The sequence below is a fragment of the Triturus cristatus genome, chromosome 3_2 (genome assembly GCF_964204655.1).
Source record: "Triturus cristatus chromosome 3_2, aTriCri1.1, whole genome shotgun sequence".
Lineage (NCBI taxonomy): Eukaryota > Metazoa > Chordata > Amphibia > Caudata > Salamandridae > Triturus > Triturus cristatus.
This window is the reverse complement of record NC_140584.1, coordinates 876,175,828-876,200,489: the sequence shown is the minus strand read 5'-3', so window position 1 is coordinate 876,200,489 and position 24,662 is coordinate 876,175,828. Positions and strand designations below refer to the sequence as shown.

The 24,662-nt window shown below is 46.6% G+C and overlaps 1 protein-coding gene across 1 annotated transcript in view; it reads right to left on the bottom strand.

The window, feature by feature from the left end:
* The window catches only part of GOSR1 (golgi SNAP receptor complex member 1), a 396,735-nt gene that overhangs the window by 32,633 nt on the left and 339,440 nt on the right, over positions 1–24,662 (bottom strand). The window lies entirely within an intron of this gene.

The window sequence follows — 24,662 nt, the reverse complement described above, 5'->3', positions numbered from 1 at the left end:
CTCTCATTTCGGTTTAGCGCTGGCGTGAGCGGAAAGAAAAGAACTGATGTCAGCGTGCCAAGGTGGCGCCCATATAGGTGACGTGGGAGTCGCTTGCAGCGTGGACATCACCATGCGGAACGGACCAACCTCACCTACCAGCGCGCAGGGGTACTGCTCATGAAAAATCTTCCGGATCCAGACTGACACCTGGGGAAATTCAAAGGTAAGGAATCTGCGGCTACATGTCTCTATCAGATAAGATAAACAAGCATTGTCCAAGCCACTAGGTTTGGCCATTTCATAAATTAGTGTTTCTTCAATGTCTGGTAAATTTGTGCGTTTGGATGAGTGAGTTAATGTGAGAATGAGGCAATAGGGTGGGTGAATGAATGGATAGATGGATGGATGAGTGAGTAATTGGGTACTGAGTGCATGGTTAATTAATAGCTGAATGCGTGAACGGATAAATGGATGACAGCACTGATGACTGTTTGACTAGGTGAGAGCAGACAAGTAATACCAGTCTTGTAGGTTGAGACTGAGACAGATGTACTGATAGTGTTATAATACATGCCAATCCCTATGTAAAGTACACCTCTAATTACTTTACAATCATCTACTTGTGAGACACCCAGTGGTCGATTATAGAGAAATTACATCAGAACCTCAACTGTAATTTATTACAGTTGAGTTCTGACGTCACAATGCCTGCTGCCAAAGCTAGCAGCAGAGGGGAAAGGCAGGTTAGGTCTTAAAGCATAATAAAAGCAATGTATTGTTTTGTTGTATGAACAGCTGCTTTACTTTCTACTGCTATGCTTTTTTACTTGTACAGTGAGAGCCAGAAGAGAGATTTATGGCAACATGTTTATGTTTTACACTCCTTAGGTAATTATAGAAAAGTTAGTATCTTTCTGCATGTTTCTACACATTCCGAGCTGACTTGTAATTAACTGTTCCTAATATCTTTTTGCCAAACTATGTTTGCAAACCTGCTCTCATTTTCATATGAAAGAGTTACGTACCATAGATTTATGCAGTCTGTGGGAAAGGTGATGTAACTAATTGAAGGAATAAAGCATCCCCTGCAGTATATGATGAGGAGTTTGCAAGTCATATCATATCCTTATAGGGGAACTCTGCCTTCGACCTCGTTCCTCTATATGGACATGGAACACATCTCTGACTTGCAATATCCTCAAGGTACTGTCGGGGGTACTTTATCCCATATATAACAGATGTAAACCTGAAAGCCCTGTATTAAAACCTCTAATGCACTTATTACCGGCGACTTGTGACGCACATGGTCACGTTTAATAAAGAATGACATAGCCTCTGAACTGTAACAAGTTGTCACAATTGAGTACCTCCAGCCAGAGCCAGCACCCAAGTAGAAAGGCAGGACATACAGCATAATTAAAACCGTAGTTTTAAAAAAATTGATAAAACATGAATTTTCTTTTCTTCTGCTCCGTTTTCTAAATGAACCGCGAGAAGCAGAAAGGAGATATTTATGGCAATAGTTTATTTTTTGGCATGCCTTAGGAAATTATAGAAAAGACAACCTCTCTGCATGTTCCTACATATTCTGAGCTACAGCACTTTTTTTTTTAATATGATTTGTATAAAACTGATTCTAATATCTTTTTGTAACATAAATCTAATTGCTTTTATGGTGTGTTTCATTTTGCACTAGACATTTTACTTAACTTTTTCATGTTTTAGAATATGCTATCTCTTTCGTAAGAAAGCACAGTTCACAAAAGACTTGAGTGGTTTGTGAGAAAGGTCATGGTGTGATCATATCTAATAAGGAATAAAGTACCCTCTGCTGAACATTATAACGATATTGCAAGTCACCTTGAAGTTCCTTGACCTTATAAAGGCCTCTGCATGGTCACCAAACTCCTTGGTATATTTCTAAGGTATGGCTGGTGGCATTTTACCCCATTTATTACAGTTGGGTTGTGACGTCCTAATGCCTACTACCAGAGCCAAGGTGAAAGGTTGGTCACTGGGCATAAATACAGCCTCAGTTTAAGCAACTGTTCTTTCTATATATATTTCTCTGAAAAGAGAAAAGGAACAGCAGAAAGATGTTTATGGAAACACTTATTTTTTCCAAAATATACTATAGGTCACTGCAGGAAAGACAAAATCTCATCATATTTCTACACAATCTCGGTCACAGAATTGTTTGTTTTATAAAGAATAAAATAGCCTCTGCTGTGCATTACAAGGATATTGCAAGTCAACTTAGATTTTCATGACCTTAAAAAGGACCTGTGCCTTTGGTCTCATTCCTCTATACAGTCACAGATCTCCTTGCAGTCTTAGAAGATCTGAAATGTCTGACAAGGGGCACTGTATCCTATATATAAAACCCCAAGAAATTCTGAGATTATGACACTGTAAACATTATCTCTAGCTTAGGTACATATGTCCAGAATAACAGCCATTATTCCAGTGCAAGCAATATGCAGGGGTGGATAACATTATATTGAAAAGATAAATAATAAGTCACTAACTTCCACTTTTACATTTGTTCAGATTTGCCACAACACTGTAATCGTAAATGCATGTTTACATTTGTCCAGTTACTCAGTAACCCTTGATGCATAGCTACATTTCCTGCTGAACGTCAAATGGGCACTTTAACATGTCAAGCTGTCTCTTCACCTGCTTCTAGCTTAAAAGGTTATTAGATGAACATGGTTTCCTTTTCCAATGGAAGGAGACAGAATTTAGATGCGGATAGCAAATGGAATATTTCCCTCAACATCACACTAGTATGGGACTTAAGGTAGGTCTGTGTTTCTGGTGTCGCCTAGCTTAATTCCAACTATGAAAGTCTGCATGTCAAACGAGAGACAAAGCATCAGGAATAAAAAAAAATACATAGTAGAAGATACAATGTTGAGAATATGTAGTTTATTTCTTAATCCATTTTTGGAAAGATACTAATAGAGGCCATGCACAATGAAGTTCCACATGTAAATATTATAAACAAAAATGTGGGGGGGGGGGGGGGGGGAGATGGAGGTAGACGTTAGATTCATCACCCAGACTGTGTATGGTTATTAACGAATCTGTAAATGACAGATCAAAGAACCTAACCAAAGGGAAGGGCTTCCACTAAATGTGCGAAACAACGCCGCGAATCTAAGAAGAGAAAATTCTCTTCTTGAGTCCCCTCACTCACCAAGGGTTGCCCCTAGGTGACATGCTTCATTATTAGGGCCATCCCAGACAGCTACTGTCTGGGGCATGCTGCAACCTGCAAAACTACATAGGAGCACTTTTTGTGAAAAAAATGTGTAGTGCAGTGTTTGGGGGAGTGGTGGTGATGCTAAAAATACCTAGCTAGTAAGCGATTAATTTATTCCTGCTCCTAGTTGTTATGGATAAAAGAGGTTAATAGTAGGGAGGAAGTGTAACTGTCGTGTGTATACTATCACTCGTATTTGGTCGACATGTTTCGCGGTGTCCCCTAAACCTCTTCTTCAGGACCACGTGGGGACCAGTCCCATGCGTACCACTCCGTGAGAAAAAACTATCCTATACTAGAGAAATAATATAATAAAGAACAGATGCACACCTAATGTGTGAGCACCAAAATTAAATACATACGGTTGAAATCAGACTCGTCGTATTTCTGTTTTGGCATATGCGGTCTGTCCGGGTACGAGTAGCTGTCATTGACGGAGGAGTGTCAAAGGATCGGGAGCGTTATTGATCAGTTTTTTATATGTCAAAGATATAACTTCATCAGGCAGATATCCATCTAAGAGTCTGTCCTCTAGCGGCCAAGCATCAGGTAGGGACGTGTTTTTGGGTAGGTTCGACTGTAGTGCACGTCTGATCTGTATATATTGGAAGTTCTCAGAGTCTGCGAGCTCATGGCTCTGCTGCAGAGCGGAGAACGTGATCATCTCGCCGTTTTTCCACTTGTCTCCAATGGTAGAGATTCCGATCAGGTCCTATTTGTCAAACCCTTTTGTGGTACCCATTGTGCCAAGTTGTTCCAAGTCCCATAGGGGGGTGGCCAGGGTGAATTTCTTATCCCACCCCAGACTTTTGCTAGCAACATGCCAAAGTGCCACTGAGTGTTTGGTCAGTCCAGTAAGGTGATATCTCTGGGGCCTAGAGTAGAGAGCTCTGTAATAGGTACCTCCCGGTAACAGCCATTTGTCCATTCTATATGCTGGGTCATCCCCCTGTCGATATATGCTGTGGTTGATTGCCACCAAATGTGCGGCCCAATAGTATTGTTTTATGTCAGGTAGACCGATAACCCCATCATACCAACCCAGGACCAATTTCTGTAGTGCAATGCGAGGCCGTCCATCCCACAACAGATCTTTCTGCAGGTTCTCTATCTTGCCAAAGTATCTGGCTGGGACTAAATCGAGGGAGTTTTGCAGTGCGTATAAGAAACGCGGCAATGACATTTTAAATAATGCCGCCCTCCCTAATAGCGAGAGCAGCAGTTTCTTCCAGGTGGCGACGTCACGTTTAAGTCTGTTGAGTTGGAGGGAGGGGGGGGGGGGGGGGGGGAGGAAGTAGATTGCGTTCGTATCGGAGTTTGGGGTCAGCCGTAATAAAGATGCCAGGTAGCGGAAACCCTCCTTTGCTATTTGCATAGGGCGGTCGCGGGGGGGGGAAGGGGGGGGGGGGGGGGGGTGTATCACCGCTGAGAACATACATAAGGGACTTACTCCAGGTATAGGATCAACTGGGGTATCTCCCAAAGACGGAGAAGATATCGAGCACGACTTGTAGGGAAGACTTAGGGGAGGCCAGGAATAGGAGGATATCGTCCGCGTAAGACGAGATGCGGTCCTCCCATCCCGCCGTCCACTTGAGTCCTCGGATAGAGGGACTCCAGCGTATCCATGCTGCTAGAGGTTCTAGGGAGAGGGCAAAAAGGAGGGATGCAAGAGGACAGCCCTGACGGGTCCCCCGCCCCAGTTCAAAGACCTTCGATTTTTTTATTGTTGACCACCAACTGCTTACGACTGGCTGACATATGGATGGGGTAGGTGTAAAGGAGGCAGCACCCCGGGGATAACTATTTTCTTGCCCGGTAATGTGCGGACGTCAGAGGAGATACCCCTCAGCAATGCGAGGTATTGATCAGGAGCAGTATACACCATCCAGCTGTAGCCAGATTATAGGTATACAGGTTCACTGCCCGACCTGATTGATTTAGAGGGTTTTTAAATGATTATTTCACGTGCACTTTAATTTTATATCTTTGGTCCCGATGAAGCGCCGACGACCCTTAAGGCGATGCAGGCGCGAAACATGTAGACCTATGACCTTCTTGATTCCTGGGGATAGTGTGCCGCAGGGACAAGATTTTATTTAGCAGTTGTAGTCGCTAAGGGTATACAAATGAGACATCCGCTGCAGGTTTACCCTTTTTTAACTCAATCATAACTTGGCACTCACTTTTTCACCCTCATTGGACCCCTACCCCACACACCCGCATGCACCATCCGGCTGTCCTAAAAAGATCTCCGATAAAGAGACCCTTCGGGGGACCCGTAGGGAATTGCAGCGCCGGCCCTACGAGGAGCGAACGCCCGATGAGGAAGCATGACACCCATTAGGGTGTGTGAGGGCAACAGAGGACAAAATGTGTCCTTTCCCTCCAGTGGTGGGTCCCTTTCACCTAGGATACTCCTTTTATTTTTATTCTTCTCTCATTTTTTCTCTAAATATATGGGTGACTATTTGCACCCTTATGCATGGGTGACTGTTTGCACCCTGCATTCAGGAACAGTGCCCTTTGTTGGTTTTGATATTGACCACCACCTGTGCCAGGGGCTCAAAGTACAGGAACTGCACCCAACCAATGAAGCCAGGCCCAAAGCCTAATTTTGTCAGGACAGCAAAGAGATAAGACCACTCTATCATGTCAAATGACATCGAGGCATCCAACCAGACCACTACCGCCGCTTCCTGAATAGTGTCTATTCTTCCCAAGACACCATGGAGACGGCGTAGGTTTAGCGCCGAATTACGATGGGGCATATAACCAGATTGGTTGAGGGGTATCAGCTCACTAATCACATTCACGAGGCGGCTCGCCAGCACTTTGTCTAAGATGTTGGGTCCGGCATTCAACAAGGAGATAGGTCTGTAAGAGGAGCATTGATTCCTAGGTTTCCCCTCCTTATGTATAGTTACCAGTGTAGCTATACGCTGGTCGTATGGCAGGAGCCCCTTCTTTCGGCTTTCATTGAACATAGCGCGCAGGTTGGGAGCAACAGCATTCGGCTTCAGTTTGTAGAGCTCGATCGGCTATCCATTGGGGCCCATAGCCTTGCCTAGAGCGAAGGCCCCGGATCACCTGTGCCAATTCGTTGTCCGTGAGGGCGCCGTCCAGCATAACCCTTTCTTCAGCAGAAAGAGTCGGCATCTGAATGTCCCTAAGAGTCCTGCTCAGAGTCTGTAACAGAGAGAGTGGAAGTTGAACTGTACATGGAGCTGTAGTAGTCTGCGAATGTACTTGTGATTGCTTGTGGGTCTGTCACTATCTCCCCCCCCCCTCGCCTATCAATTTTGGGACCAGCCTATTAGCCATTTCTTTCTTATCCAGCCAGGCCAGCAGTTTCCTGGGATAAACCCCAAAATTTCCTGACTGTTTTAAATGAACTGTGAGACTCCGTGCAGCCGAATGATAATCCACAAATTAGCCTCTTAGTGGCAGCGCAATAAGCTGCCTGCGCGTCGGTGTCTGGACTGGAGTCTCATTCCCAACATTGTTAATGCAATTCTGGTGCGGTTGAGATGGGGAGCGCAGATTGAATTTGCATGACCTAATAATTGGCATTAGCAGGAGTGGCATCAGCCGCTAATTAAGAATCCAGTGCGCTCCCTAAATGACGACCCTGTGCCCTTAGTATGTGGCCAGTGGCCGCACACTACAACGTGTATAGCTGAAGCGGCCCGACAGAGTAGGTGAGGCGGGCCTTGGGAGTGCAGCCGGAAAACTGAATTAGGTTAGGCCTCCGGAGGAGAGTGCATGGTCGAGTCTGTGCACCAGTAGCCCCCCTGAGCCCAGATCACAAGAGGGCTGGTGAGGGGGGCAGGAAGAGAGAGAGACCTGGGGACTAGGATGTCTCACCCTCACTGCAACTGACTGGGCTTCCTGCGTCCCCCACACTGACACTACCAAGAGGCCTATGGCACTGAGGAGGGTCGGGTTTCATCTGGCCTACAGCGAGTTCGCTTTTTAGCGGCAGCGTGATCAGCTGCCTGCGGGTGGTGTCTGGACTAGAGTCTCATTTTCTGTTTTGCATGAAGCATGTATAAAAAAAAAAGAAATGGAGATTCCAATCCAGACACAGACTCGCAGGCAGCTAATTGCGCTGCTACTAAGAAGCTGATTTGTGGATTAACACTCAGCTGTACTGAGTCTCACAGTGACACTGTCACTTAAGAGGCTTGCCACGGCAATTCGGTTTACGGGCCAGTTGCTCGCACGTCTCCTCAGAATCCTGGCCGACGCTGCACAGTCACTCATGACTCCCTCGGCAAACGTGCGTGATATGCTCAGCAGCAGGCACCACTCCTACACAGTGGGCTCCACATGCGCCGCGGTCCAGTGGGGTTGATTCTGGCGCGGTCATGATTGATTTTAATTTACCACCATGCCTCCCACTAACGTAACAGGCAGCAAGACGTAACATTGCGTGGCGCTTATGACGTCAATCAGAATGTAATGCGGGGGATTAGGGGGGAATCTATTGATACATTGTGTAGCACCAGTAACCAGCAGCTTCTCCCTCAGCTATCCCCCAAGCTCAGTGCTGTGAGCAGTGCTACCAGCCACTGTAGCGTAGTTTATTTTAGTCAGTATAGCAGCGCTAACGGCTTGACAGCCTAAGCGCTATAACGATTATGCATGACAATGCATTTCAGTGCGGTCATGCGGACCACCACACTGAAATGCGTTAGACTAACGCCTGATGCGTGGTACTTGGCAGGGCTGCCAGTTCTTAAACGACCAAGAATCTTGGATCAAAGATATCGACACAAGCAAGGCTCGCACTCCATAGTTCTAATTTCCAATAAGGTTTATTCGCCAACGCTGTGACGAAGCCCCCATGTGGGTGAAACGAGTTGCCAAATAAACCTTATTGGAACTTAGAACTATGGAGTGTGAGTCTTGCTTGTGTCAATATCTTTGATCCAAGATTCTTGGACATAAGTATATGTGTGTGTGTGCGTATAGATATATATATATATCTTCATTTCTCCGTCACCAAAATCCTTTGAAAAGACGAAGATAGACCCGAAATTCGGTGCACATTCGATGTTTATTGTCAAACGGCCTGCACCACCGCCATTACACGTTTCAGCCTCGCAGAGGCCTTGATCACATGATACGCCAATGGAGAGTTTTTTTTACCTTTTTAAAGTGCTAGTGCCCAAAATACGTGAAAAGACACTCCCACAAGGAATCAGACATGGAAAACATTAAAGCCAGTAAAACTGATCAAATGGAATTAGTGGCATAATTGCATGTCCAATTCTAACTGTCAGAGTACATGGTCATAGTTAATGCATAAATAGCTCCGTCATCCGCAGCACAGTACAAGTCAAAATGCTGATTAATGCTGCCAACAACCTGAAGTATTGATGACCATGTTGTTGCAATGCAAAGGATATATATCATCAAGATATATTCAAAGTGTCAGCCTAAGTGGGCCAAATGATTTTCTTGTGGGAAAAAGTGCGTTGTGTAATGTGCAAAATGCGCTTTAATTTACATTGATACAAATCACAGCCGTGAATGGATAAATAAAAGTACAAAACCACAGTCTTAAAATCATCAGTTATATTAGATAATATGTCAGGAGGCAGCAGCATCTAAACTATATATGATGCAAGTGGTAGCTAATATTAAAGACACGTAAAAAAGTCCTCATTTGCATTTAACCCCTGAGGTGCCTTGCTATCCAACTCTAAGATGTATCTTGTTTCCATTCGTCTCAATAGTTGATCACGGTTGCCACCCCTTCTCAATGGCAAAACCGTGTCAATAACAAAGTATTTAAGGGGAGACAGATTATTCTCATGACACTCCTTAAAGTGCCTTGCCACCGGATAAGTAGCATCACTGTTAGTGATAGCTCTAATGTGCTGGAGCACTCGTTTGTGTACCTGCAGTTTCGTGCTCCCCACGTAGCGCAGGCCACATGAGCACTCCAGCACATATACCGCATATTCGGTCTTACAATTGAGAGCTTTGGCGATTTTGACTGGTTTAGGCTGAAATGGCGTTTGGTATAGACATGTATTAATACCATATTTGCAGGCTTTACAAGAAGCACATTTGATGAAACCCGTCCTGCTACCAAGCCATGTTTTAGTAGATCTAATCTCAGGGCTGCTTTTAACGAGAGAGCTACTCATAGAACGTGCTCTCCTGAACGAAATACTGGGGGACCTGGTCAATCCTTTTCCTAGAACTGGATCATTACACACTAAGGGCCAACTTTTGTTGATGATCTTACGTAGAGTTTTATGCTGTATATTATACGTCAGTATCAGTCGTGTAGGCTGATCTTGACTGATGCTTGTAGTGGCTTTGTACCTTAGTGCGTCTGACCTCTGTATTTTGTTAGCTTTAGTCATGGCTTTGTCCAAAATATCTTCAGAATATCCCCTGTCCAGGAATCTCTCTCTACACTCATATTGTGCTTGTGTTCATTCCCTGTCTGAACTACATATACTTCGAATCCGCAGCATCTCCCCAAAGGGGATGCTATTGATTAAATGTGGCGGATGATGGCTCTGTGCATGCAGGACTGTGTTGCCAGATGTGGGTTTCCTATGAAGTCTTGTTTCTAGTTTATTATTTTTTACAAAGACCTCCACATCCAAGTAAAATATGCTACTCTTACTCATTTGGGCGGTGAATTTAAGATTCAAATTATTGATGTTCAATTCTTCAATAAAATCCTGTGCCGCTTGTTCTGTACCTTTCCAGATTAAAAACAGATCGTCGATATACCTATACCAACATGCAACCTGGGAATTCAGGATTTCGCCATGATTTGCCATGAGGACCTGCTCCTCCCAGAGTCCCATGTGTAGACAGGCGTAACTCGGAGAGAAGCAAGCCCCCACGGCAACTCCCCTAACCTGTTGAAAAACCTGGTTTTGAAACAGGAAAAAATTGTTCTCCAAACAGGTAGAGATCATCGTCAAAAGAATTCTATTGTGCAAATGTCTGTTCATGGGTCGTGAGTTCAGAAAATGTTCTTCAGCTTTCAGGCCGTCCTTATGATGAATGCTTGTATATAGCAAAGCTACATCTAAGGAAATTAACACATAACCTGGTTCCCATTTTACATGATTGATCTTGTTTAAGAAATCTCCAGTGTCCTGTACATAAGAGGGCAATTTCTTTACATGGTCCTGTAAGAAAAAATCAACAAATTTGGATGCATTCTCCATAATGCAGAAATAATAGGTCTACCCGGGGGTTTGCATGCATCCTTGTGAATTTTCAGTATGAAATAAATCACAGGGATGATGGGATGTTCTATTTTTAGAAACCTAAATTCATCCAAAGTCAATAGTCCTGCAGACTTCCAGGCTGTCAATTTGGTATAAAAGTCATTCCAAGAAGATTTGACTGCTTGTATATCTCTTCGTTTGTAGCAGTCCCTATCATTGAGATGAGTAAGAGCCTCTTCCATATAAAGTTTGCGTTGCCAAAGAACTACGTTGCCCCCTTTATCAGATTGACGGATGATAATATTGTCGTCTGCTTGAAGTTTTTTCATTAATTGAAAATATACATTGTCTTGTTTGGTATATTTTTTGGGGGCACGCAAAGTAGAACAATGTAACTTTTTCAGTTCTGATGTTATATTGTCATGAAATATGTCCACATTATCTCGCAACATCATAGTGCATAAAGTGGATTTGGTTTTAAACTTGGTTTGAATACCACCCCCTAATTGAGTGATATCATGGCTCATTACACTCACATCTCCATTGTTTTCATCTTGAAGTTGTTGCATAGCCTTCAGAAAATCTGCATCACCTGCGGTCAATACTTCCTCAGTTTCCTGCACTGGCTGTGTATTCGTCACTCTTTCTTTATTGTGGGTACCTTGAATCAAATGGTATTTGCGCAATTTAAGTTTTCGTACAAATTTATAAATGTCAATCCTCGTCTGGGCGTAGTCAAAGTTACTGGGAGGGCTAAAGGACAGTCCCAAAGCAAGCACATTCCGGTCATCATCGCTCAGCACGCATTCAGTCAAATTGATGACTGACTGTGAATTTGCCTCCTTCATTGCTTGCGATTCCATTTTTTGTTGTTTGTTTTTTTGTTGCTTTTGACGGAGGCACTGCTGTTTGCGCCGATCCCGTCTATTTTGGTTGAGTCCTTGTTAGCGCTTACATTTTGGGCACGCGGTCGTAATGATCTTATTCTGTCCTGCCTTAGAAAATCCAGTTCCTGGGCAAGACTGGGTTTTGGAAACCCCAGTCTCCTCGCTATTGCCAATTGCTCATTGTCGGATTCACTATCCACCGCAGAGCTCAAATCCGAGGCAGAAGTGGATGCAGGTGTGGCACCACTGGCGCATTGTTGGACAGATTTTGAAGCACTAGGTACGTTGGCTGTTTTGACCGCATCATACCTTTTAGCAAAGGTGAACACACGGCCCTGCTCATAGTCCATCTTATCTCTTTGGAATTTGAACGCCTTGCGTTTCTTTATTATTTCCTCATCCTTCTGTAAGCGTATCAACATATCCTCTCTGTATTTTTGGATCACAGGCGTGCTTCCCAGCTTGTCTATCTCAGCATTTATTTCATCAATTTTAACCTGTAAGACCTGTAAGGCTGTTCTGTCACTCTCCGCGTATTTCACCAATAACACCACCAATTTGCGCGATGATTCTAAATTACAGTCCGCCCACTCAGCCAACATGCAGGGATCCGGATTTTCATAGCTAGGAGCGAGTAATATGCGCAGCCCTCTAGGAATCCTTCCTACGTCCAGATAGCGGCTTAAAGATTTATATTCCCACCATTTGGCCTGTTCTGTTCTCATTAACTTCTCCAGATTTTTAAAAAGCTCTTTGGCACTGGGGTTTGTCGATAACGCTACTTGTTCCTGCGCGTTAATGATAGTCTCTCCGCTGGGAGAGTTGTCAAAAAGTTTGTCCGCTGCCGCCTCCCGGCTCCTTAGCGTATCGGTGGACATGGTGTGCTAGTGTGGGCAAAAATTCAAATCTGCGAGCCAGCGATCATGATAGTACCCTCACTGTGCTCGCTCACACTCCCTCGCCGATCTCTTTGCTGGCTTTTACCTGTGGAGAGAGACTCCCATCACACGAGTCCTCCGACGCGGGCTCCGTTCGTTACTCCTTGGCAAATGCAATTCAGCTGACCGGGGGCTGCTACGGCTGCTCCTTTTTGGGAGTACGTGTAGTTTCTGACGACGCCTGAAACACTGCTTCCTGCCGATCGGCCCTAGTAGAGGGAGGGGTCTATCAATACCGCTGAAGCTGACTCAGTATATTTATCTTCATTACTCCGTCACCAAAATCCTTTGAAAAGACGAAGATAGACCCGAAATTCGGTGCACATTCGATGTTTATTGTCAAACGCCCTGCACCACCGCCATTACGCGTTTCAGCCTCGCAGAGGCCATATATATATATATATATATATATATATATATATATATATATATATATATATATATATTTCTTTCGAAGGTTTGCTCCAGATACGAGTCCGCACTCCCAGGCAGGTAGGTAACAACCTTAATTTTATTAAAACAAACAGTTTCTCATTCTGTATTCAGTCCTTTGGCCTTACGCGTTTCTGGGAATTCTTTCCCCTTCATCAGAGGCCTGCGTGAATGAAAACCAATGTTGTGCGCTGGCTCGTCCCCTGCGAGTTATAATCAAATTGCCTCCGGTGTACCAATTCATTTTCTCAACTTGCAAATGCACGCCGGGACTTGCAGTCAGCTTTGCACTTTAAATCCCTCCAGTGGGTTGTTTTCTTCACGTCAGCTTTAGGACAATTGTAAGCAGCCCTCCATTGAGCCTCCGAAGGCTGCCGATATTGAGCAGCCCATCGGGAGGCACTTGTCATAGTAGCAACCCCCATCTAATTTAAAACCCAATAGATGGTAGCTGTCTGGGTGTACCGGCAACAGTCTGAATGCTGACTCTACGTCTGACTTGGCCATTAAGGCCCCCGTCCCTTCCTGCCTTACCAAGTCCACTGCATCGTCCAGCGAGGCATAGGCAACCGAGCATGCCCCCTGTTCTAGCCAGTCGTTGACTGATTCCCCCTCTGGGTATGAAAGGTGGTGAATTAAACAGAATTTACCCGGCTCTTTTTTGGGCACTATCCCCAGCGGGGATACTATCATGTCCTTCAGTGGTGGCATGTGGAAAGGGCCCGCCACCCAGCCGAACCTGACTTCCTTCTCTACCTTTTGTTTCGCTACCTCGCGGTTGTCCTTAACTGATTTTAAGTTCCTGCTCTCCCGTGCGCCTTTGGGGCCCTTGTATGGAATTGGAAAACCCTGTGTGAACCCCTCCGCTAGCAATTGCTTGTCTGCTGTTTTGTGGTAGCCGTGCAGCAGGTGTAGCAGTCTGCCTGTTTTTATGGGCGTTGGGAGCGTCTGTCTTCCGCCCCCTTCTAACGGGCCCGCTTCTCATTTCTTAAGGCCCGTCTTTGGTTTGTCTGCCACTGGCCCTGTGGCTCGCCGGCATCGTATGGCAGGGTGGTCCCCCCCACATGACCCACATGCATGCTTGAACCTGCATGAAGCCCCCCACTTACATTCGTCCTTGTCAAACTTCCAGCAAGCCTTGCTGGACTTGGTGGCTGCCTGGCTCCTCCCCTTGGGATCTTTTCCTTGCCCCTCAAACTTGCCCTTACTCCCGTAGGGATGAAAATTACTCTCCTTTGCCCCAACCCCTTCCCTGGCTGCCACCATTTGCTTGGAGTAGCCTTCCATGTCTTGGCAGTCCCAGCCCATCGTTGGCCACACTTGCATTTTTTCCCTGAAGCCTTCGTCATACTGCAGCCATGCATCCCCCTGAAACCGCTGCTGCGCCTCGTGCACCTTCTGCTCATAAAGGATCAGCGCTGCCGCACTCTGTGGGAATTTTTCAATGAAAACGCATGCCAGTGTCCTAAAGGCTTTTAGCCAGTTTTCTATGGTTCTATCCACCCTGGGTTTCCTAGGGCCCCTCCTGTAATCATCCTTCTTGTCCTGTGTTGTGAGATCTAAGCCTTCTTTCTTTGTCCCAAATGCGGGGAGGGGGGGGGATGCGTGTTTCCAATAGGGCCGTGTGTCCTCTTTTATCCCCCCCCCTGGCCCCTCCGCTCGCCCCCTGATTGGGGGGGGGCTTGTTAACGCCAAAGGGGGCCAATCCTGGCCCACATCTGCCTAGCCTCTATGCTAATGTGGAAGGGGGGGGCGGGCGGGAGAGGGCCTTCGCCCCCGGATGGCGTTTTACCCGGGTCTCTACTGGGTCCGGCTTTGCCTACCCGGCCCGGGTCCTATTCAACTGGATAGGGCAGAATATGTAAGATGAAGGTTTCTCACTTTAATCTCGCTTTGTGGAAGGAGATTTTGTCTTTGGGTTTAAAAGCTATTAACCACACTCCTTGGCAAAGTGGCAATCTCACACTATCTCGTGGAAAAGGGCCATGCATCATACACTACAAAAAGAAGTGAACAAACTGACAAGTCTGAGTCCTCACATCTTACCTAAATCTGCTGACCGTTACAGGTTGATAATATGTATACCATAAAAGTGCTGCTTCACTAGAACTTATAAAAGTGATAGAATCATTCAAAGCCCATACTTATGTTGTCCTCAGCCTTGCAAGTGAAACTAGAAGCGTCCAAGGGAGGGGGGATGCTCGATGGTATTCTCGAAACAGATAATGGCTCTTTGATGTACGGATGTATGGCCAAGGCTGGACAAGATGGCTCTTGGATCTGCCTCTTATCACTGTCTGCAACTATCCAACCCCTTTAATTTGATTCTACGGATATTCATTTTCCTCACAATGACCTTCTATGTTTGTATTTGTTGCCATTTGAGTCCTTACGAATCACACATTTCATTTCTCACTGTATCCAAGATTAAACGCCTTAAGGTTGAAACCGGTCCACCGTATGCTGCTTCCATTTGTTCGGCGGTCCCAAACATGTCTGGACAGTCCGTCATCGGGCGGATCACGGGAGTAAAGCAGAACGTCCAGTTCCTTCCCTCTTTGTCTTCATTCGATCCTGTCTTGAGACGAGGCCGAGCAGCTCTTTCTTCCACCCCGTTCAATCTGCAGGTCCTATTTCAGCAGGAGCTGGCGTAATGCACAGTCTGTCAGGGCTCAATTACAGCCCGGTGAAAATTGGATCATGTTAGACACGTCCCTGCCTCTGGAGGCGGCCCTGGGCTGCAGAGGCGCGACGAGAGTGATGGCCGGGCTGTCACAGAAGCAGAACACAGGCCTCCAGATGTCAAACATGTCAACCTGGGAAGGAGGCGTGCACTGCAAGATGCAGGCACAATGATTCCGCCGTGGACTGAGTATTAACGGGCCGGGACGGGACGTGTGATGCAAGGCAGGATGAGACTTGTGATCAGGAGGTCACTTACACTACAGTCCAATGTAGACAAGGAATGCAGGCTCGAGCTTCTGTGACCTAGCTGCAAGAACAGAACCTTAGCCTAGGTGGGCGCTGTCGTATACCATCTGCCGCATAACACATTTCATTATGAGGCAGCAAAGCAGCAATGGTTACACATGTGGAGCGGGCAATGCTAGGCTCCAGGAAGGGTTTACTGAGATCCCACTCTGGGTATTGGGCATTCCGCTGTTCTCTGCTTGGAATCATCATGGTCCAGGGAATGTTAGTGGTGCATGGTGGACTCCTAGATAGGCCAATATTCAGCATGAAAGGCAGAGTAACAGCACCACATATTTTGAAGAATGCATTCAAACCTAAAGGGGGTGTACTTCAAACAAAGGGCCCACAATGAGGTGGTGAGAATGGGAAGTTAGGGAAATCTCATAGCTCAGTGGACTAATCTATCCCCTGCAGGAACTTGTATTGAGCCCATGTTCCGAAGTTCAGGGCTACTTAGCGTTTCATCCGTCTGAGGCAGGACTTTAAACTGGTTCAAAGAAAGTGTGGGGAGCTATCGAAAAGGGGCGTGTTTAAGGAGAGGTAGGCCATGCCTTAATCAAATTAAATACAATGCTTCACTAATTCATAAAGTCTTATTCAAAAATGATAACTGAAATAATCAAGCAAAAAAATATTTCTTAGCAGTAAAACACTTTACAAGGTGCATGCAAATGAGTGCTGCTCAGGCCACTTCAAGCTATGGACACAAGTCATGGGCCAACAGAGACACAGCAAACTAGAGAAGGGTCTGGAAGTCCAGAGGTTGCATTGAACAACAGTGACACTGAAATTGCGGTTTCATGGCCTAAAGCAAGGAGGAAGGACAGACGCCTGGTGTTGGAGCAGTTAGTTACAGTGGACACTTTTTTACCACAATAGCGTCCCTAAATGATACATAAAATCGTATTTCAGACTTGTACTTCTGATGTAATTTCGGATCAGAAAGCGAAGGAAAAGACAAGGGAAAGAGAGAACGTGATTGAGAGAGAGAGAGAGGGAGGGAGGGAAATAGAGGCAATGTGAGAAATAGAGAAGGGGAAGATGGAGGGAGAGGACCAGTAGAAAGAGCAGAAGAAAGAGGGATGGTAAGACAGAGGGGGCTAGTAGTTCAGGAAGCGAAGACTAGAAAAAAGCGAAGCAGAGAGAGGAGAAAGCGAGGTCGTGTATGAGAAAGGAGAGGAGACGGCAACAGGTGTATTCAAACCCTTTTAATAGGCCAGAAAAAGTAGGGTGGCCCCATGCAAGCCCCAGCCCACAAGACAGGGCAGGGGTCAAGCTACACAAGGCCCAGAAAGGGGGGGATGGAGCGAGGGTAGCCTAACCGCCTGCAGCTACAAACGTACAAAAAACATTAAAACAGGAGTCCGGCTACTGACTGACGAAGAGACTCACCGTTTGACAGTCTAGTGCACACCGAATGTTAATGCACCAGACCAGTGTGCACTGCGACGGTCGAAGCAATGCGTGCCTCAGGGTAGTCGAAGACTGCACAAGTCTTTGGTTGAAGATCATCTATCCCAGTTTCAAAGAGAACAGAAACCAACTTATGGTGGACGCAGGATGTCACTAAAAGAACATCCGGGAACTCCACTTTCCACTGCTGTCGCTCTTCCAGTGGAGGGTGGAGCGGGTACTTACAGAAGTACAAGGGTGAGGCAGGCAATTACAACCTTCCCTGTCAGGCACTCAGAGAATGCATCTGTTTGACCGCAGTAGCCACAGGGAGGCAGAGTGAGCAAGAGAAAAGCAGCATTAGCCACAAGGAAGCACTAAGCGGAAGAGCAGCATTAGCCACAAGGAGGCACTAAGCAGAAGAGCAGCATTAACCACAAGGAAGCACTAAGCGGAAGAGCAGCATTAGCTGCAAGGAAGCACTAAGCGAAGAGCAGCATTAACCACAAGGAAGCACTAAGCGGAAGAGCAGCATTAGCCACAAGGAAGCACTAAGCGGAAGAGCAGCATTAGCCACAAGGAGGCACTAAGCAGAAGAGCAGCATTAACCACAAGGAAGCACTAAGCGGAAGAGCAGCATTAGCTGCAAGGAAGCACTAAGCGAAGAGCAGCATTAACCACAAGGAAGCACTAAGCGGAAGAGCAGCATTAGCCACAAGGAAGCACTAAGCAGAAGAGCAGCATTAGCTGCAAGGAAGCACTAAGCGGAAGAGCAGCATTAACCACAAGGAAGCACTAAGCGGAAGAGTAGCATTAGCCGCAAGGAGGCACTAAGCGAAAGAGCAGCATTAGCCACAAGGAGGCACTAAGCAGAAGAGCAGCATTAACCACAAGGATGCACTAAGCGGAAGAGCAGCATTAGCTGCAAGGAAGCACTAAGCGGAAGAGCAGCATTAGCCGCAAGGAGGCACTAAGCAAAAGAGCAGCATTAGCCACAAGGAAGCACTAAGCGGAAGAGCAGCACTAGCCACTTTGGAGGCACTAAGCGGAAGAGCAGCATTAGCCACAAGGAGGCACTAAGCGGAAGAGCAGCATTAGCCACAAGAAGCACTAAGCGGAAGAGCAGCATTAGCCACTAGGAGGCACTAAGTGTAAGAGCAGAACTAGCCACAAGGAAGCACTAAGAGGAAGAGCAGCATTAGCCTAAAGGAGGCACTAAACAGAGGAGTAGCATTAGCCACAAGGAGACAGAGTGAGCAAGAGAAGAGCAGCGTTAGCACAAGGAAGCACTAAGTGGAAGAGCAGCATAGACCACAAGGAAGCACTAAGCGGAAGAGCAGCATTAGCCACAAGGAAGCGCTAAGCGAAAGAGCAGCATAGACCACAAGGAGGCAGAGTGAGGAGGAGAAGAGCAGCATTAGCCACAAGGAAGGACTAAGCGGAAGAGTAGCATTCGCTGCAAGGAAGCACTAAGCGGAAGAGCAGCATTAACCACAAGGAAGCACTAAGCAGAAGAGCAGCATTAGCCACAAGGAAGCACTAAGCGGAAGAGCAGCATTAGCCACAAGGAAGCGCTAAGCGAAAGAGCAACATAGACCACAAGGAGGCAGAGTGAGGAGAAGAGCAGCATTAGCCACAAGGAAGGACTAATCAGAAGAGTAGCATTAGCCAAAAGGAGGCATAGTGAAGAGGAGAAGAGCAGCAGCAGCCACAACAGAAGTAGAATGAGAAGGAAAGAGCAGCAGTACGTGCCAGGAAGGAGGATAAAGGAGGAGAATAGTAGCAATACGCACAAGGTAGGAGAGGGAGGAGGAGAGCAGCATTACCTCCAAGGCATCAGAGTAAGGAGAAGAGCTACATTAGCCAGAAGAAGCTAAGAGCAGCATTAGCCACAAAGAAGCAGTGAGCCGAAGAGTACCATTAGCCACAAGAGGAGGCGTGAGGAGTAAAAGGGAGACATTAGCCAAAAATAAGCAGAAGGAGAAGAGAAGCATTAGCCAAAAGAAAGCAGTGAGTAGACAACCATTAGTCAAAAGGTGAGGAGGTGAAGAGCAGTTTTAGGTACAAGGAAGCAAAGCGAGGAGAAGAGGAGCATAAGCCACAAGACGGCAGAGAGAAGAGGAGCATAACCTACAAGGAGGAAGAGGAGGAGAAGAGCAGCATGAGGCACAAGGACGGAGAGTGAAAAGAGCAGCATGACATACAAGGAAGGAGAGTGAGAGGAACACAGAATGAGGCACAAGGAAAGAGAAGCGCAGCATGAGGCACAAGGTAGGAGAGTGAGGGGAAAACAGCATGAGGTACAAGGAAAGAGAAGAACAGCATGAGGCACAAGGAAGCACAGATGAGGAAAGGAACAGCATGAGGCACAAGGACGGATAATGGGGAGAAGAGGGGCAGCATTATGCACAAGAAAAAACGGTGCAAACAGAAGGGAACTGTTACCCACAAGAGGCATTGTGAGGAGGATAGGAGCAGCATGAGGCATAAGCAAGGAGAGTGAGGAGAAGAGCAGCGTGATGCACAATGAAGTAGAGTGAGGAGGAGAGCTAAATGAGGCACATGGAAGGACAAAAGCAACATGAGGCACAAGGATGGAGAGGAAGGAGGACAAGAGCAGCACGGGGCACTAGGAAGGAGAAGAGCAGCACGGGGCACTAGGAAGAAGAAGAAGAGCAGCACGGGGCACTAGGAAGGAGAAGAGCAGCATGGGGCACAAAAAAGGAGAAGAGCAGCATGAGGCACAAAAAAGGAGAAGAGCAACATGAGGCGCAAGGATGGATAGTGAGAAGAAGAGAAGCATGAGGCACAAGGAAGGGGAGTAAGGAGGGCAAGAGCAGCAAGGGCACTAATAAGGAGAAGAGCAGCATGGGACACTAGGAGTGAGAAGAGCAGCATGGGGCACAAAAAGGGAGAAGAGCAGCATGAGGCACAAGGAAGGAAAGTAAGGAGGAGAAGAGCAGCATGAGACACTAGGAAGAAGAGCAGTATGAAGCACAAGGAAGGCTAGTAAGGAAGAGAAGACCAGCATGAGGCAGAAGGAAGAAGAGCAACATGAGGCACAAGGAAGGAGAAGAGCAGCATGAGGCACAAGGAAGCAGAGTAAGGAAAAGAGGGGCAGCATGAAACAAGGAAGGAGAGTGAGGGGAAGAGCAGTATGAGGCACAAGGAAGGAAAGTAAGGAGGAGAAGAGCAGCATGAGACACAAGGAAGTAGAGCAGCATGTGGCACAAGGAAGGAGAATGAGAACAGCAGCATGAGGCACAAGGAAGGATAGTAAGGAGGAGAAGAGCAGCATGAAGTACAAGGAAGAAGAGCAACATTAGGCACAAGGAAGGAGAAGAGCAGCATGAGGCACAAGGAGAGAGAGTAAGAAGGGCAGCATGAAACAAAGAAGGAGTGAGGAGAAGAGCAGCATGAGGCACAAGGAAGGAGAAGAGCAGCATGGGGCACAAGGAAGGAGAAGAGCCGTATGAGGCACAAGGAAGGAGAAGAGCAGCATGAGGCACAAGGAAGGAGAGTGGGGATAAGGGCAGCATGAGGCACAAGGGACGATAGTAAGGAGGAGAAGAGAAGCATGAGGCACAAGGAAGGAGAGTAAGGAGGACAACAGCAGCATGGTGCACTAGGAAGGAGAAGAGAGGCATGGGGCACAAGGAAGGAGAAAAGCACCATGAGGCACAAGAAAGGAGAGCTATGAGAAGAGTAGCATGAAGCACAAGGAATGAGATTGAGTAGAAGAGCAGCATGAGGCACAAGGAAGGAGAACAGCAGCATACGGCACAAGGAAGTAGAGTGAGGCAGAGAAGAGCAGCATGAGGCACAAGGAAGGAGAAGAGCAGCATACGGCACAAGGAAGCAGAACAGCAGCATACGGCACAAGGAAGCAGAACAGCAGCATACGGCACAAGGAAGTAGAGTGAGGCGGAGAAGAGCAGCATGAGGAACAAGGAAGGAGAGCACGGAGGAGAACAGCAGCAGGAAGTACTAGGAAGGAGAGCGATGAGAGAAATGCGGCATTATACACAAAAACTAGAGTAGGAAGAGAGCAGTAGGAGTTCAAGAACGCACAGTAAAGAGCCAAAGATGAACAGACTACATAATAGAGAAGGGGGTGAAAGGAGTAACCACACAAGCATGGAGTCAGGGGTGGACGTAATTGCACCAGATATGAACTGGAAAGGCTCAAAAATCATGCAGCAGGATCCCGAACATAAGTGAACAGGGGAAGAGGGCAATAGCCGAGGCGCGTCACCCCACTGCCAGCAGATGAAAAATAAAATAATAAAACTATTTTAGCACTGCCTGAGCAATGGAGTCCTGGGCGGGGCCGGGCCATGGCAGGCATGAGGTGGGCACTTATGAGCCATCTTAGGCTGGCCAAAAAGACACGCACACTTATATTTCTCTAACCCAGCTGTGTTGCACAGCCGGATTGGAGAAATGTCAGAGGCTCCCTGGGCCCGAGCGAGCGCCAGACCAACCCACTGAACCAATCCAGGCACTTCTCTCATGCCAAGTATAGCATGAGAGCAGCGTCTGGATGGGGGGGGGGTAGCCTGTGCTGTGGCCCACAGACTGCCAGGAGGAGAGCTGGGGAGGAGCACCGAGGAGGTCGGAAGCGTCAGCAGCAGGTAAGTGTTTCTTTTTTTATTATTTATTTTTATACCCCTAGCGCCCCTGGCCCCATCCACCCTCCCCCCCCCCCCCCATCCACCTCTCCCCCGCACCGCCCCTCCACTTTAGATTGGCGCTAGCAGCCACTGGCACACAAGAAAAGCTGAGCTGGGGCTAAAAAGGAGACACTAACTAAGTGAAGGGGTTATCAAAGAGTGAGCAGAAGTGAAGGGCGGCAAGTAAGCAAAACCGGAGCAGAGCAGCAAAGGCTACGGAGGAGGAGCTGCACTAGGCATAGCTGAGGGACGGAAGGGTGAACGCAAATATCGCATTATTTCCACTGGAGCTCAGGAAGGAGGGACAGTGGACTGGTAATGGTGCAGCAGACGTGAGATGCTACGAAGCTGTGTTACGTTCCAACACGAGCCCAGCTCAATCGGCCTGCTGAAACTTGAGCTGGAAGATTCAGATGAGACTTCAGACGGGCCCCCGGGGCTCACAAGAACCATTTTATCGGCACTGGCAAACAGAGTGTTTTGCTTTATTATACGCCTCTGCACATCCTTGGCTCGTGCACAGCCCCTCCACTTCCTTTCCATTAACAATGGAAACACTTTTCGCTTGCTTGCAACTATAATAAAAGTACATACGCTATACGATGCCCTTCATATTAAAAAAAAAATATATATTTATATATTTTTTTAATTTCAAATATACGGTTCCCAACATTATCTTTGCAAATTTAAGGACACCTGCTTTGCCCAGCGTCAACCCCATTAAGATCAGGTGAGTTATACCCATTTCCACTGCTAGACCACAGGTCTTTCAGAGCCTCCATCCAAGCGAGGTGCTTCCTTGAAATCGTTAAGAAATGCTAAGCGGGGACACGGATTCCAAAAACAAGTTTATGTGCATGAAGCAACTGTTGCCATCGACGAACGTAGGCACTTTTAAGCTTTCTCTATAAGAGAATCTTGGATCGTGTATTATATCCAAAAAATACTTTATCTTTTTTAAATATATCAAGAAAACCCCCAAAAAATATATACACAAGTAAATACGTACATATACATTTACAAATCCTTACTAACCATTATTATTTAGTACCGATGCTATTTACAAACAAAGAAACTTAATTGAAAGAGCAATCCGAAAAAAGGAAGTAGTCCAGTACACTCGAGGGAATAAAATAACCCTCCACAAAGTACAAAAAATGTGCAGTCAATTTGTTTCTATCAATCATGGTCTGTGGGACTACTCCATACTCACTGTAGGGTCGACGCACTTCGGCCCTCTCATCAGGACAAGGGCAATAGGAGTAGAACGCCTTTATTTCTCGAAGATTCAACACTTCATATAAATACTACGAGAACATTCTCCTCGGAGATGTCGGAATAATGGCACTAAGACTGTCATATGAGGGGTAACACTGCTCAGCGAGTGGCGAGGTCTGCTGATTTCAAACGTCTATCCCGTAGAAGAATGATTTACAGCTGCTCTCCTTGCCCTGTGATACTGCAGCATCGTACAGGTAGCGGTAAGGCTGTCAGGATTATAAAAACCTTCCGACGGCGTCCTAGGCGCCGGGAATCCGGTCACATGGTGTTTGACTCACTGAGTGGGCACGAATCCGAGAGGCAGTAGACACGATTTGGTATGTAGCATGGTATTAAATAACACATTAAAAAAAGAATTCGAAATGTTTTTTTCCAGTGATGTCACAAACGCTATTTTCATAGCATAGTAGGGCCCATCTAGTCAGGTATTTGCCCTGTGACAGGCAAGGTAGGTCTTACAATCAAAGCGAAGAATGATCATTTGCAAGTTCAACACAAGTCACCTCTGCCGCAGCTGGGTCCGTGATGCGCTTGATCCCACTGCATTTCAGATTGAACATAAGGGAGTGCAGCTAGGTCAGCTGGTGAACGTGCACAATTATTCACATTATTTGGTATCCTGCATAGCTATTAGAAGACCGTTCTTAGTGTTTCAAGACGCCAGGGGAAGAAGGAGAACAAAAATGTGGCTGGATGTAACGTGCAGACGCAGGAAAATACATAACATGGGCTAACAGAATGCTTAAGCGCAAAGGATACTAGTTTGAAAAAAATTCTAGAGGGTGGAGAAAACACCACCACCACATGTGAAGGCTCTTGAAGCCTCAGGGATTATGGATGCTCAGCTGAGGGGAGATCCGGTGAAGTCGTTTCGAAATTATCTTTCATTGGATGACCGAGGGAAGCCCCCAGTTCTAGCGGTGGTGGCAGAGATTTGCACCCCTTAAAAGGGATAATAAGGAAAAAAGGCCAGCAAGGAAAGTACGTCCCGCAAGCCCTCTCTGCCTTTAACTTCAGTCAGCAAAACATACAGTGCGTGGGGAACTCTAGACCCACCACATGTATAAACTAGATTTCCTGCAAGCCACACCCTACCCTGCACTAAGCCCTGTGTGGACTTCACTCATGCATTTGCAGTCCATTAAAGACAGCCACCCTCTCAGCGAGCGGGGGCGGGATGAGCGACTTCACAGAACCAACTCCTAATGCTGCCTGGTTCGCCCCATGGTACCCATGGGAAGCAATAACAAGACCTCATTACGGAAGAATTTAATGAGCTGAGGCTTTTAACAGACAATTCAACGGAGTTAGAAGCGAAGAGGTTAATCGCATCAGGCTCGAGGAAAGCTGAAGTATTTTACATTCTCAGAGAAAGAAGTCTTTGAAGAGCTGTAAGGATGATAGCTCAGTGCTCCCAGCCGCAGGTCTACCATCTTTTGGCGTTTTGCTTTTCCTCCACCAACTTCCATACTTTCAATGTCTCGTTTGGGGGTTTCTGATGCAAAGCATGTAACAGATCTGACGTAACCTGCTTGGGTAATTTCCTGGAAGATGCTACTCCTTCCATCAACAGTCTTAAATGCCTAGTGTACTGTGGCTGCCTGCTTGATGGCATTTGTTTCAGA